We start from the raw sequence: 12,193 nt of genomic DNA, 5'->3' as shown, positions 1-12,193 counted from the left end.
TTTGGTGCTAAGAGATTTTATCAATATGGAGGGACCGACCTGAGGCTTTGCCCTTGAAAAGTCTCCCTCCTCCGAAGAATTCAGTGCCTCGTCTGCTTTACTTGCTTTGTGTCCCTCCATCTCTCCCAATCCTGTTCTCTCTTCTGCATTTTTCCCCTCACATTTCTTTTTCTTTCTTTTTTTTTTTTGCGATACGCGGGCCTCTCACTGTTGTGGCCTCTCCCGTTGCGGAGCACAGGCTCCGGACGCGCAGGCTCAGCGGCCATGGCTCACGGGCCCAGCCGCTCCGCGGCATGTGGGATCCTCCTGGACCTGGGCACGAACCCGTGTCCCCTGCATCGGCAGGCGGACCCTCAACCACCGCGCCACCAGGGAGGCCCCCCTCACATTTTTGTCGCGCTGTATTTCTAACCTCACCGTGTCCCTTGTATATGGCGTGCAGTTGGATTTCGTTTCTTGAATCAGCGTCTGTCTTTGTGTGGCTGAACCAACTTGAATTTATTTTTACAACGAATACACACTATCTCCCTTCTCTCCTCTTGTTTTAGGTTCTGTTTCAGTCAGCCTTGCAATTCCTACTCTTTAATACCCTTTATCTACGGGTACTACTGTCTTCTTTTTCCCTCTAGTGATGTGAAAGATGTCAAACGGTTTTGGTTACACTAATGTCAGCCTTTAAATAAAGCGGATTCAAGTCTCTGTAATTATCAAGATCAGGAATGAAACGGTCTCTGTAAAACGAGACGAAGAACATTAAACTAGTTTCCACTTTCTGCTGCCAGTTCCCAGCTTTTGTCTGTAGGTAAACTGTGATTTTAGAATATTATTTCTATTTTCAAACATAATGAGATTTTCTTTCAATGACCATTTTTGACCAACATATGTGATTTTGTTGGCGGCCGTACTTTCGCCAGTTACTTAGATCCTGTCATCCATCTCTACCGACATCCTCTTATCTGTTTATCTTTTCCGTCTGCAATCTGGGCGAACCCTTGTTCATTCTCTGTCTCAGATGCTGTCTCTCCTTTGATTTCTCCAAAACACTGGTTTTTATTTAAATTTTTTTCTATTTTTGGCCACACCGCGCAACTTGCCGGATCTTAGTTCCCCGACCAGGGATTGAACCCAGGCCACAGCAGTGAAAGCACTGAGTCCTAACCACTGGACTGCCAGGGAAGTCCCGCCAAAACACTGTTTTAAATAGTCATCGTAGTTTCCCTTTTCTTAAAACGTCCCCTTCTCTTACCCAGATCACTTTTTGTCATTTTGGTTTGTTGTCTCGCTTGTTATCTCTTCTCGTCAAGACTGTGGTCCTGTGAGTTATGCTAGAGGTTGGATTTTTTTCCTGTAGGCCAGTGGCTCCAAAGGCCTCTGAGGACGAGAAGGACACAAGTGACTTGTGTTTTACAAAGCGCTGGGGCTGCAGTGGCGATGCACACTTCAAGGAGAGGAGAGGTAGCTGGTGCGGGAGCGGGACCAGCTGGGAGGCTGCTGAAGGGAAGGACATTTTATTCTGCCCCCCCCCAGAAAAAATCACACCCGCTCCCAAACCCCTGTAGAGTTATCCTTTGTTTTTTTGTTTTTTTTTGCGGTACGCGGGCCTCTCACTGTTGTGGCCTCTCCCGTTGCGGAACACAGGCTCCGGACGCGCAGGCTCAGCGGCCATGGCTCATGGGCCAGCCGCTCCGCGGCATGAACCCGCGTCCCCTGCATCGGCAGGTGGACTCTCAACCACTGCGCCACCAGGGAAGCCCTATCCTTTGTTATTTTTAAATCTTAGTGCATTAGTACAATTATCATCTGATAAACGTTTATCACCTTGTTTCATTTTTCAACATAAAGTCCCAGGCAAAAATCCCCCTCCTCTGCTCTTCTCTATTAAATTTGGTTCCTGGCTTAAGGAGATGACTTCAAGCAACTTGTATTGATACTGGTTTTCTTCGGCTAACAAGAAACTGACAACAACCATAATAGTAGCTGAACTTTTTGAGCACTTTTTACGTGTAAAGCATGATTCCAAGTGCTCGACCTGTATCAATTCATTTAAACCTCAAAACAATCCTATGAGGCTAAGGTTACACCCATTTCACAGATGGGGAGACAGAGGCACCAAAAGGTCACACAGCTTGAATGCTGCAGAGCTGGGATTCCAAGCTAAGCAGCCCCCGTTCTTAACCAAGAGAACAAACTGTAGAGACTAAACGCCCAACGAATATTAACTCTACATCGTGTTTAATGTGTTGCTCTGGGTCCTCCCCTCATCCCCAATACCACCTCCTGGCAACGGTCCCGTGGGTGCCTCTGAAGGAAGGTTGCCAGATAATACAGGACGCCCGGTTCAATTTGAATTTCAGATAATCAACGAATACTTTTTTAGTTTAAGTGGGTCCCGACTTGTGGACATTTGGGTTGTTTCCAGTGTGGCGCTATTAGGCGTAAAGGTGTAAGCCTTTGTGTGGATATGTTTCCATTTCTCTTGGGTGAACGCCTACCAGCGGGACTGCATCCCGACCAGCTGAGAACAGGCGTTCCAGCTGCTCACATCTTTTTAACATTAATCGCTCTAGTGGCTGAGAAATGGTGGCACCTTTGACTTCTGCCCCACCTACCTCCTTCCCCTGCCTCCCAGCCCTACTCAGTACTTCAGCAATTTGATAGCTGGATTCTTTGAGTCTCACGTCCACCCAAACACAGCCCATCAGGAACAAATACAGAGGGTTAGAGGGCAACCTGGGCTGCTCAGCGGAGGAAACATTAGCGCGTCCGCTCTCGAGATGAAGGATGTGCAGAAAGAAAGACCTAGACCTTTTTATTTTATGCCGGTGCTCAGGGAGTTGGATTCTCCTGGGAGGTACGCTCTGGAATGAGCCCAAAGCGATGCAGCTTGAGTGTGTGTCAGACACTGGTCTGTGTCGAAGGGGAAAGAGGATGCAGAGAAAAACGGCACGCCCCACTCCCGCCTCAGGGCGCAGACTCAAGTGTGAGGGGCACACTCCCTGCTGGCCCTGGTGCTGCCCAGCCTCTCCCCAGTCACTGGGCCCCCTCTGTTCTCTTCCAACGATAATGAAGCTGGTGTTTACTGAGCACCTGTTTACAGCCCGGTGCTCTGCTCAGGGCTTCAAGTCCGAGATCTCACTTAATCCTCTTCGGCCCCTGAGATGGGTACTATTATTGTCCCAACATACAGAGGAGGGGAAGGGAGGCACGGCATACCGTAAATGCCCAAGGTTATACTTGGCCAAGGTCATCCTGCCAGGGCGGGGCATTCTGTCTCAAATCTCCTTTCTTAGCCATTTCCATGCTCTGCGTGTCCACCCTCACCTTCCTCTCTGCGTGTCCACCCTCACCTTCCTCTCTAGGGACCCCAACCTCTCCTGCCTCTTACCTCGATGGAGGTCGTGGCACCAGTTCAACCCGTTACGGAAGCAAAGCTTTTGTCCCAGAGCTGATGTGACAGTTCCAGCATGATCAATATTTTGCCTGAGATAGGTCACCGGGGGCGAGAGCCCAGGGTCTCAGGGTCTGTGCCTGCGAGGACGGGGCCTCCGAGAGTTGAGGTTCCTCACGTCACCCACCTGGGAAGATAGGACCACAGAGGCAGATTTTCAGTAAGATGAGGGTTGACTTTGCTGTCTACCAAACTGGGCAACAGAAGCAGGATGGAGGGCCAGCATTCAGAGATGTGTGCTAGAGACCAATCAATGTCCTAGGGAAGTGGTGGCGTTCCTGTGGGTCACTCTGGCCGACCACAGAGAAGCCAGCGAAAGATGGGAGCAGAGACGGGGCCGGTTAAGAGCGAGATCGTTCCTGCCTACATCCACTCGCTAACCCCCTAGTTTTCCACACTTGTGGGGCCTTATTTCTGTTCTTGGAAACATTCCAGAATCCTCCCAAGCTGGGTCAGTGCATCACGTGATGCCTCCTGCCTTAATCTGCTCTCCAAGGAGACCCGGTTACAGCCACACTTTCCTCCCTGTTCCCTTTCTCAGGTGCCTTAGCTGCTCGGTCAGTAACTTACTCCACAGTACCGAGTTGTGTTGTTTATAAAGGCCAGCCTGCTCGGGGATCTCTATTCATTGGTTCACCATGAAGCCTTTTACAAGAGAACTGGAAAGAATTTCTTGGAGGGAAAAGGGGTGGGGGCAGAGTCATAGTAAATTTAAGTGGAGGTCCCTCCCCCAGCCCCCTCTCCTTTTCTTCATTCCTTAGGCCATTAAAAGCACTAAAGACTGCATGTTTCTGAGCCGTCTTTCTTAGTTATGGGCCCAGGGCCAAGGGGCGTGCTGCAGATTTTCCCTTATAAATTACCGTATTTTAACATAGACAGTGAACTGAACACGGTGGAGCTGCCGCGCTCGCTGGGTCTTCCACGCAGCGTTTGTAACTTAAGATTTTATAAAGGGTTGGAGCAAATTCTTAGTTAATAAGGGTTGGAATGCAGCAGAAACGACTCAAACTGCAGGCAAAATGGCAACTCGGCAGCCGGAAAAGAAATGAACATCAGGTTCTCAATCCTGTTATCTTTTCTTTTTTTTCTTTTCCCTATAGGCTGTTACAAGATCCTGAATATGGTTCCCTGTGCTATACAGCAAGTCCCGGTATTTTATCTCTTCTATATACAGTCATTTGCATCTGCTAATTCCAAACTCCTAATTTATCCCTCTCCCACCTCGCTTTCCCCTTTGGTAACCGTAAATTTGTTTTCTATGCCTGTGGGTCTGTTCCTGTTTCATAAATAAATTCACTTGTGTCAGGTTTTAGATTCCACCTATAAGTGATATCATATGGTATTTGTCTTTCTCTGTCTGACTTACTTCACTTAGTATGATCATCTCTAGGTCCACCCATGTTGCTGCAAACGGCATTATTTCATTCTTTTTTAGGGCTGAGTAGTATTCCACTATATATATATATACCATATCTTCTTTATCCATTCATCTGTTCATGAACACTTTCTTTATCCCTGTCCAAACTACATATTTAACCCACATTTGCCTCATTGTTTTCCTTGATCATGTTTCAAAAACCCAAACACCTCAACCCTATAAAGTAGGAAGCAACCCTATGAAGTACTCTGTCTTGATGGTCAAAATGTGGTTCTGAGGACAAACCCTTCAGCTTCACAATCTCTTCTCTGTAGTCTATTAGCTTTAAGACTTCAGGTTTGTTACTAAGAAGACTCCGTGTCCCCAGCTGTAAAATCAGTCGATTTGGTTGTAGAAGCCTGAACTAAGACAGCAGTTTTTCTCAAACTTTTCAACATAACTCACATTTGGGAAACTCTATATCTCAAACCAGGCGGCACACACACATACACACAGACACACACACACACTCACATACACACACATTTCTGATACAAAAGTTTCATGAATCCATGCTTAGTCTTACTATGTGTGATGCACTCTAATACTTTGTTTCCTCGTCCCCTTTCTCCATGGCACAGCGGACTTGGGCTCACTAAATTGATTTCAATCCTCTCTAATGGGCACCACCCTCATTTTGAAAAAATAACTGCCCTAGAGAAACTAGGAGACACGGATAAGAGTATTCCTAGCAGCTTTGTTCGTGATAGGAAAACAAACCAAAGCACTGTAAACCAAACCAGGGAACGGCTTAAGTATCCGCCAACAGGAGGATCGATAAATACCTGATATGACTTTCAAACAAGGGGCTATTATACTTAGTGAAAATGAATGAACTAACATAACATGTATCAACGTGGATGAACTTACAAAGACAATACTGAGTCAAAGACACAAGTCATGGAAGAATGGATACAGTACTATATATATATAAGCATATATATGTACATATTATATATGTATATATATAATAATATGTGTATATATATATATATGCTTAAACACATACAATGTATAGTGTTTAAGGAGATGTTCATCCATATGTAGAAATGTTTAAAAAAATGCATAGGATTAACTAACACCAATTTCAGGATAATTGTTAACTCTGGTGAGACACCAGGATTTCAGTTGTTTGTTTGGTGATGTTTTCTTTCTTAAGCCAGTGGCAGGCACGTGGCTTTTGTTATATTCATCTTGAAATCTTCTTAATCATCTCTAGTTTTAATTTTTTCAAAAATCAAATGAAAGATAACAGGATTGAGAAGCAACCTAAGTGTCCATTGACAGATGAATGGATAAAGAAGATGTGCTATATATATACAAGGGAATATTACTCAGCCATAAAAAATGAAATATTGCCATTTGTAGCAACATGGATGGATCTAGAGTTCATCATACTAAGTCAGACAAAGACAAATATCATATGATAGCACTTATACGTGGAATCTAAAAAATAATACAAATGAATCTATTTACGAAACAGAAACAGACTCACAGACATAGAAAACAAACTTATGGTTACCAAACAGGAAAGGGAGGGAGGAGGCATAAATTAGGAGTTTGGGATTAACAGATACACACTGTTATATATAAAAACAAGGATTAACTGTATAGCACAGGGACCTATATTCAATAACCTATAATGGAAAATAATCTGAAAAAATATATCTGTATAGCTGAGTCACTTTGCTGTATACCTGAAACTAACACAATATTGTAAATCAACTATACTTCAATAAAAAAATTAAAAATAAAAGAAAGTTCCTTCTTCCCTGGAAAGAAGAAGGAAGAAACGATAGAGTTGTAGTGCGTTGTGAGGAAATGCAGATTCATTGTTTGTCTACATTTACCCAACAAACAAACAAACAAAAAAGGAAAGGAAGTCTGTTAGAAAAAAACATAAAATGCATCCCAAGAAATGCCTTTTTTAAAAAAAAAATTAATTAATTTATTTTTGGCTGCATTGGGTCTTCGTTGCTGCACGCAGGCTTTCTCTAGTTGTGGCGAGTGGGGGCTACTCTTCGTTGAGGTGCGCAGGCTTCTCATTGTGGGGGCTTCTCTTGTTGCAGAGCACAGGCTCTAGGTGCGTGGGCTTCAGTAGTTGTGGCATGCGGGCTTAGTTGCTCCGTGGCATGTGGGATCTTCCCCGACCAGGGCTCGAACCCGTGTCACCTACATTGGCGGGCGGATTCTTAATCACTGAGCGACTAGGGAAGTCCCAAGAAATGCCTTTTTAATGATTCACCTTTGAACATCAACATCATAACTCCTGTATTAGTTTCCTAGTGCTGCCACAATGACACACTAAGTGGTTTAAATAACAGAAATTTATCGTCTCACAGTTCTGGAGGCTAGAGGTCCGGGATCAAGGTGTTGGCAGGGCCCTGCTCCCACTGGAGGTGCCAGGCTCCTGTCCTGGCTTCTGGTAGTTCCTGGGCTTGTGGCAACTAACTTCAGCCTTCACAGGGCCATCTCCCTGTTTGCATGGCTGTGTCCAAATTCCCCTGTTTATAAGGACACCAGTCATATTGGATTAGCACCGCCCTACTCCAGTATAACTTCACCTCGACTAATTGCATCTGTAAAGACCGTACTTCCAAATCAGGTCCTATTCTGAGGTGCTGGGGGTTAGGACTTCAACCTACGAACCTGGGGAGGGGGACACAGTTAACCCATCACAACTTCTCTTTACTATAGAATCATATAGTGTCGACTTCAACCAGTTTTTCCAACTTATCCTTGTTGAGTGCCAGAGGGCCATGGAAACTGAGACGAATTCATTACTTACAATTCTCTATGGTGTTAAGTTCCCAAGTTCCTATTCTCTGTCCGATTCCCCTGTAATATGTGTGTGCAGACAGGCCTACCCATGCATGCACACACATGCATATATGCACACACTCACACACACTCACACACCCGTACCCACACAAGGTTAAAAAGCCCGTGGAGTTACGAAGAAGGTTAAAGTGAGGGAAAAGCATAACCTGGAAAAACTGATTTTGGATTTTAACCCATCCCCCAGCGTTTGAAACATAGCGTGAGGATTTCAGGGAGTCCAGAGCGGCCCCCGACGCCCAGGACCTTGCCTCTCGGTTTTGCTCCAATTCTCTAGCACAAGGGCCCAGTGTGGGTGGGTGGGATGTCTGGGGCAAAGACACAGACACTATTATTCTGGGCTTCTCCTCGTGCTGGCAGCCACAGCTCCCACCGCCCCCCGAAAAGCCAGACTGTAGGTTCAAACCAGAGGTGTAATTGATGGCCTGGAGTGGCAAAGATGCCCCATCGCCCTCAAAAACTACCACTCTGTTTCTGCGCTAGAGCAGGGCAGCCCAGACGCCGACCCCGCCAGCAACTTCCCAGATCTCGGCTGGTCGAGGATCTGTTACCCACCCTCAGGTTAGGAAAGGTGCCCCAGGCGAGCGTTTGAAGAGCTGGGGGAAGAGCTCTAGGCTTTTTCTCTCTTCAAAATTTTGCTTCAGCTGAGAACATTCATTTTTAACTCGTGTTTTTCTAGTTGGTGAAACAAAGTGGGGTTTTTGCCGAAGACCGACTCCGACTCTTAAGAATCGAAACTTCTAGAGATTAGGGACCCTGTGTGAATTTTCTTTTTTGTTCACAGTATTCCTTGTAATTTTTTTTTTTTGGACCAGGTGGAGGAAAATAACTGGTGTCTGCTAATACCCCTTGTGGCTGGAGCCATTCTGAAGCAGCGCTCATGCTTGTCTAACTTCTCTCGGCCCCAGTTGCCATCTGTCTACATCCGGCACAAACTCCTCACTTTGGTCTCCAAGGCGCCCTCACGGGGTTCCCGCAGATTCACCAAGTGTGAATTTCCACGCATCACCTTCCTCGGCAAGACTTTTCTTTCTCCTGGGTTCTCAGTCCGCCAGCCCCGCGCTAGATGCGGCCCCCTCTCTGTCATGTCCCGTGTCTCGTTCATTACTAGGTGTGATCATTTTATTGCCTAATCTGTGCCTGCTTCTCATCCCTGTCTCCACCCGCTGACTTAGGCTCCTATTATGTCTCAGTCACAGATGTTGAATCAGATGACATATGAGATTAGCTCACTGTTCCAACAACAATCTCAAAATCTAAGCGGTTTGACAGCAATGAAAATGTGTGCTCACTCATGCTGACGTGGGTTGGTCTTTGCTCTCGTGAGCTAGGGGCCCAGATGCCTTCAGTATTGTGGCTCCATCCAGCATCCTCCGCTGGATCTTCTGTGTTCAGCCGGGAGACTGGAAAGTGCTTGGAGCTTCTCTAGGGACGTTTTAGGGGCGAGGCCTGGAAGTGCTGGCATCATTCTTGCCCAGAACTAGTCACATGACCCCACTGATGGGGCAAAGGGTTCTGGGAAATGTAGTCTTGTTGGGGGGGCACCGAGGAAGGAAAGGAGCACGGGGAAATAGGGGCAGCTGGCAGTCTTTGTCACCAAGCCCTCAAATTCACCCTCCACCACACAGAGTGACTCATAGAAGATGCCAGGATGGACGGCACATCCTTCAGGGACTCTCTTATCACTTGCTGGATGCTGAGCCAGCTTCTTAAAATGGCATCAAAGTCCCTCCAGACCCACATCCTGCCTCTTTGGTTTATGTCACAATATCCCCAACACCTCCCCACCCAGGAAGTGTCTCTCAGCCTCTCTTCTCTCACAGCACAAGTCCGGCCACGCTCCGACCCGGCCCCCAGAACTCGGGTGGTCTTCACGGCCCCTTCACCCTCTCTCCCAGCGCGCCCCACCTCCACCTCACTCACTCATTCGGGAGATCGTCTTAGAAGCTGATGGTGATTCTGCTTCTCTCTCCAGACGATGAGCTCCTGCAAGGCAAGGATGGTGTTTAATCCTTGTGAGTTTCCCTGTCTACTGCTCAGCACCCAAAATGCTTAATAAATGTTGATGGAGTGAATGGAGACCGAGAAAGGGCCCCCCTCCCCGTACAGGCAGGGGATATCCAAGGCGGGGCCAGCATCACCTTCCAGGCCCCCATCCCCCCTGCAGCCTCCACTTCCCCGAGGCTCTGAGATTCAACTTGCCTTTATTTCTAAATGTAAAATTTGAGAGGCTAGTTGTTGCTTGAGAAAACTGGCACTGTGTGCTTTCATTTCTTAGGGGGCTGGGACCCTCAGACTTGGAGATGTTGGGATTTGCTGACAGGGCCTGGACGGCTCTTTCTCCCTCACATTAAGAAGCCAACTCGTGAGAAACCAACTGGCTTGGCCTGGCTTGCTGTAATCCTGTGGCCTTGCAGCTCTCGGAATTGGGTTTATTTATTCATTTAAATTGCTTTCTGGCATTTACTCGTGTTTGTTCTCTCCATAAAGACCTTTTTATTTTGGTCCCAGAGAGCTGTTTATTGCTTAGCACATGTGGCAGAAGAAGATGATTGGACTGGAGATGCTAATTTTGCTCTCTCCAGGGACCGTGGGCTGGAGGGGCCCCAGGATGGGGCTCTGCCCCCACACAGGGCACCTCTTGCCTCCAGGCCACTGGGAAGGGCTCCATCCAGAATAAAAACAGCCATCTGCAAACAGGAATGCCCTCATGTCCCACATGCAAGGAGGTTAGAGATGAAGATAGAGGCAGCCTCCACCACCCATCTCCAGGAAGTTGCAACCTCTCAGACACCCTTTGGGAGAAAGCTGGATTGCCGTAATAAAAAGTACGTGTAAAAAAAAGAGCATCCCTACGTTTGTTTTTTGTTTTGTTTTTTATTCTAAAAGGTTGAGAACGATGAGACTGGGCAAGGGGCACGTGAGATAAAAGTCACTGGCTACGTTTTAAGATGGTTTTGGCCCGAGGGGGTGAGCGGAAGCTGGGTTTGCCAGGGATCCTGAAAGGGGGTAGATGGATCAAAAGTGGAGGAGCAAACCCACCATCCAGAGATCGCACTCCGTGATATTTACCCAAAGGAGTTGAAAACTTACGCCCACGTGAAAACCTGCACATGGATGTTTATAGCAGCTTTATTCCTTCAAACTTAGAAGCCACCAAGATGTCCTTCAGTAGGTGAATGGATAAATAAACCCTGGTACGTCCAGACAATGGAATATTATTCAGTGCTTCCAAGCTATCAGGCCATGAAAAGATGCGGAGGAAACTTCAATGCATATTACTAAGTAAAAGAAGCCAATTTGAAAAGGCTATACCCTGGAAGATTCCAACTCTATGACATTCTGGAAAAGGAAAAACTATGGGGACAGTAACAAGGTCAGTGATCGCCAGGGGTTAGAGGGTAGGGAGTGATGTACAGGTAGAGCACAGAGGATGTTTAGGGCAGTGAAAATACTCTGTATGAGACCATAATGGTGGATACACGTCATTCTACGTTCGTCCAAACTCACAGAACCGACAACACCAAGAGTGAACTGTAATTGTACACCACGCATGTTGGGTGATGATGATGTGTCCATGTAGGTTCATCAGTTGTAACAAATGTACCACCTGGTGGGGATGTTGATCACGGCGAGGCTGTGCCTGTGGGGGGCAGGGGGCACATGGGAAATCTCTGTACCTTCCCCTCAATTTTGCTGGGAACCTAAACTGCTCTAAAAAAAAAATGAAGTCTTGAAAAAAAAAAGTAGAGGAACGGAATGTAGGCACTCATGTGAGTTGCAAAAGAAAGGAGAGAAATTGGACGGTAAGTAGTAAAACAAGTCCAAATAAAGGTATTTTTCCCTTGAGAACTGGGGGAGACCAAGCATCTTGGAAGATGGAAGCGTTCACAGGGCAAGAGGACCAGGTGCTACCAAGGAGGGATCAGAGAGAAAACCAACCTCCGAAGGAAAGTAAAAGGAGTCAGACTTAAGAGTAGGTGAAAGGAAGGGGGTTCAAGATGAAAAATAACGTTTTATTTATTTATTGAAGGCTTGCAGTATGGCAGGCAAGGCACTAAGCACTTTACACGTAACACCTCTTTTAATCCTCATAACAGCTCCCTGATGTGGACACTATTATAATACCCATTTTCCAGATGACGAAGGCGAGGCTCGCACAGGTTAAGGGATCTGTCTGTGGTCACACTGGGTGGATTCAGAATGGGATCTCATGTGGCTCCATCAGAAGGAAAACATCTCACCCACCAAGGATGGAGGAAGGACCCTCTGGAGCAGCTCCAATGGAAACAGGATAAGAGCCAAAAACGCAAGGCGCAGATGCGAACCACGTGGGTATTTTAAATTTTCTAGTAGCCACGTGAACAAGGATAAAAAGGAACGGGGGAAATTCGTTGTAATATATTTTATTTAACCCAATACATCTAAGCTATTATCCTTACAACATGTAATCAACGTAGACAGATTATTAATTAGACACTTTACATTAG

The 12,193-nt window shown here is 46.4% G+C and overlaps 1 protein-coding gene across 1 annotated transcript in view; it reads right to left on the bottom strand.

Annotated features, from left to right (window-relative positions):
- The window catches only part of RFLNA (refilin A), a 236,653-nt gene that overhangs the window by 41,407 nt on the left and 183,053 nt on the right, over positions 1 to 12,193 (bottom strand). Inside the window, exons 4-5 of the mRNA XM_060310234.2 lie at positions 9,627 to 9,689; positions 3,386 to 3,575 (exon numbers count right to left, since the gene is read on the bottom strand). The gene's annotated coding sequence lies outside the window, so the exon portion shown is untranslated. The remainder of the gene's footprint in view (positions 1 to 3,385; positions 3,576 to 9,626; positions 9,690 to 12,193) is intronic.

Source organism: Globicephala melas, chromosome 13 (assembly GCF_963455315.2).
Source record: "Globicephala melas chromosome 13, mGloMel1.2, whole genome shotgun sequence".
NCBI lineage: Eukaryota > Metazoa > Chordata > Mammalia > Artiodactyla > Delphinidae > Globicephala > Globicephala melas.
This window is presented reverse-complemented; position numbering and strand designations above follow the sequence as displayed.